We start from the raw sequence: 3828 nt of genomic DNA, 5'->3' as shown, positions 1-3828 counted from the left end.
TGCCGTTGTTGGAGAAATACAGACACCCCCGGGAGACCGGAAGGAAGGTCTTTCTCCTCTTGGTCCTTTTTCCAGGGTCCCTTTGGTGCTTCCCGTTGTCAGAAGTTAGAAGGAAGCCCGCAGGAAAGAGAAACGGACCTTCACAGGTGGGACTGTGAAATGCACTTGGTTAGATTTTCGACCTTGAACTCAGAGCATCTTGCTAATTTAAATGGGATTCTGGTATCTGCTGGCAGAGAGAGACCAGCAAGAGAAGAGATAATCTAATTACCCAATGAATTAGATAACCCAACGTGCTGTGGAAACAAATGGGTAAGGAAAACCTGGAAGAAAAGGTTTAGCTTGGGGCTTTAAGTTCTCAGCTCAAGTCAAGGTCAAAGAACCAGACGGGTTTTGTGCTGGCTCTGTCAACTATCTGCAGCTGTGAAACAAATGACTCTAGAGTTTAGTGGCTCAAAATAATAATAAATACATCTCTCTCCCAGTTTCTCGGGGCCTGGAATTCAGGAGTGGCTGATCTAGAAGGTTCTGGCTCTGGGTCTCTCCCGAACTTGCAGTCAAGAGACTGGCCGGGGTCCCCAGTCAGCTGAGGCCTTGACTAGGCGGCAGGACCCATTCAAAGGTTCTGCTTCACATGGCTGGAAAGTGGATGTGATGTTGATTTTTCCTTTCAGTTCTAGTTTTCACTTCACGTATTTCAAAACGTTTTTAGGTGTGTACACATTTTTTTCCCCAAGATTTATTTATTTGAAGTGGGGCACAGGGGGAGAGGGAGAGAGAAGCTGTAAGCAGACTCTGTGCTCAGTGTGGAGCCTGATGTGGGGAAGCAGAGCCCAGTGCCCGTGTTGGGGCGCAGAGCTGGTTGTGGGGCTCGATCTCATGACCCTGAGGTAAACCGGGAGTCAGTCGCTTAACCAACTGTGCCTCCCAGGCGCCGGAAGGGGCGCACATGATTAGACTAGACAAACCTGGTGGTTAGTCAGCTGTTTTATTACTATGCAAATGCTCTTTATCCTTAATCATTTTCAGTTTTTTTTCTTTAGACAGTTTTTTTTTTTTAAGATTTTATTTATTTATTTGACAGAGAGAGATCACAGGTAGGCAGAGAGAGAGGAAGGGAAGCAGGCTCCCCGCTGAGCAGAGAGCCCGATGTGGGGCTCGATCCCAGAACCCTGGGATCATGACCTGAGCCGAAGGCAGAGGCTTAACCCACTGAGGCACCCAGGTGCCCCAGCAGTGTTGTTCCATATTCACATCAGCGTGGGTTCCAGTTTCTCCACATCCTCTTCCACACTCATTTTCTTTCTCTTTTAAAAGAGTATGGCCATCCTGGTGAGTGTGAAGTGGCGTCTGGCTGCGTTTTTTGCAAGCCTTGACTACTGGACTGTGAGTATATTCCCAGCGTCAAGCTGGGAGCATAAAGTTGGAGTATATTGTTTTTAGACGTTCTCGATTCTACTTGCTGATACTTTGCCGAAGATTTTTGCTTATTTTATCCCTGAATGCTATTGGTGTGAAATTGTTCTCTTCCTATACTGTATCGGATTTTGTGTCAGGGCCATTCTGAGCTCCTAAGATGAATTCAAGAGTGCTCCCTGCTCTTCTGTTTTCTGGAAGAACTTGTGTAGGTTTGGTGCCTTTCCTCCTTTAAATTTGCCAATGACCCCTTCGGGGGCCTGAAGTTTTGTTTTTCTGAGTGTCCTGAACTATAAATTCAGTTCATTCAGTAAATAAATGAGCGGTCACATTTACTGTTTCTTCTTTGGTGAGTTTTGATTGTGTCTTTTAAGCCACACGTCTATCTCATCAATATTTAACACTTCTGTGCATCAAAGGACACTATCAAGACTGTGATGAAAATGTTCTAAAATCAAACTGTGGTGATGGTCGCACAGCTCTGTGAAGACATCAGAAACAACTTTATAAGTAGTTGACTTGCGTGTGAATTGTCTCTCCTTCTAAGTGTTAAAAAATCAATTATGACATCAGAACCGGTTTTGTTAGTGAGGACCACAGCAGCTCTGGATATTTCCTTCGTTGCTTGCGTGTCCATGAGCTAACTGCCCCTCCCTTCCGTTATCTGATGTGAACGTATTGGTGAAGATGGGGAACTTCGTGATTTAAGTTGCACGGCACTCCAGGGGAACCCAAGGGGTGGATATGGTGACTCCGGCATGCTGTTTGTCCCTCCCTTTTAGGAAGAGAACAGTGTGTGCACAAAGGATCCTCACTCCCTGATAGGGGGAAGCAAGAAGTTGTTAGACTCGTATGGAAATCCAGTACAGTAGAAAGGTGTGTACGGGTGACCACCAGCCAAAGGGTGGACTGTGCTGGTTACTGTTTCAGCCCCAGACCCACTCCACTTTCTGTGATGCTGTTGCTGGACCTCGGAAAACTACATTTCCCAGGCTTCCCTGGCAGCTGGCTTCCTGTTAAGGGCCACCTGCTAATAGGGGCCAGCTGGGGGAGACCTGGAACTGAAACAAAGGAAGGGTCTTTCTTGAGCTCTCCGGCGCTAGTCAGCCTCGGCCGATTTTGGCCCCCGGGATGACTGTTTTTACACCCACCTTCTTAGAAGTTCCAGCATCAACTGCTTTGAATTCAGCCTTTCCCCCCAGCACCCATCAAAGATCCAAGCACTGCAGGGGCACCTGGGTGGCTCAGTCGGTTAAGCATCTCACTTGATTTTGGCTGGGGTCATGATCTCAGGGTCGTGAGATCGAGTCCCGCCTTAAGCTCCATGCTGAGTGTGGAGCCTGCTTAAGATTCTCCCTACCCTTACCCCTCCCCTGCTCTCTCTCTTTGAGAGAGAGAGAGAGGGAGCACATACACACAAGTAGGGGAGAGGGACAGAGGGAGAAGCAGAGTCCCTGCTGAGGAGGGAGCCTGCTGCGCCGGCTGGATCCCAGGATTCTGGGATTGTAACCTGAGCCGAAGGCAGACGCTTAAGCGACTGAGCCACCCTGGTGTCCCTCAAAATAAGAACTTTAAAAATCCGAGCACTGGTCTCCCAGGGTCTCTCCAAGGTCCTAGCCAGCTTCCAAGACCCCCACTGATCTCTTCTGGTGGCCTTGTGTCGTCCGCTCCTACAGGGAATCAGGGTGGCCCACGTGACCAGCGGAATATGGTGGAAGGAATGTTGTGACTTCTGAGATGGGGTCATGAAAGGCAGCACCGCTTCTGCTCGGCTCTCGGGATGCTCCAGGAGCCCGGTGGAGAGGCCCAGATGGGCACCGAGGCCTCGGGTCAGCAGCTGGCATCAGCTTGCCGCCATGTGTGGAAGCCCCAAGGGTCCTTGAGTGGGGACCCTCCAGCTCCCATCACGTCCTTAGAGGGCTGCAGCCAAGACAGTATGCGAGCACAACCTCAGGAAGAGACCCCAGGCCTAAACCACCGACCCAAGCTGCTCCCCAATTTTTTGGAGCTGCTGAGTTTAAGGGGTGATTTGATACAGCAACAGCAGATAGCTAAAGTAACCCCTTCTTTTCCTAAATGCCCCCGCCAGGGCCACGGCAGCCTTCTATCGAAAGCCTCTCCATGTGAAAGAGCCGGTGACCTTTCCTGACTGAACCCCTTAATGTCGTAGGAAGAACATTTCTTAGTCCGTGAAAGCAATACATTCCCTGGTACCTCGTCCTCCCGGCTCCCAAACCCAGCTTTGGAGAACTTTCCATTTTGGGGGGGCCGCCCCTGCCCCCCACTCCCGCCCTGCCAGCTGTCCCCACCCGCGTTCCTCTTTGGTCTTCCCTCGGGGCTTCTGTCACAAAGTGCTACTCGTTCCCGGTTCCTTGGGGCCCCAGACACACACGGCGACGGGGAATCCGCGTG

This window comes from Mustela nigripes, chromosome 11 (assembly GCF_022355385.1).
Source record: "Mustela nigripes isolate SB6536 chromosome 11, MUSNIG.SB6536, whole genome shotgun sequence".
NCBI lineage: Eukaryota > Metazoa > Chordata > Mammalia > Carnivora > Mustelidae > Mustela > Mustela nigripes.
This window is presented reverse-complemented; position numbering follows the sequence as displayed.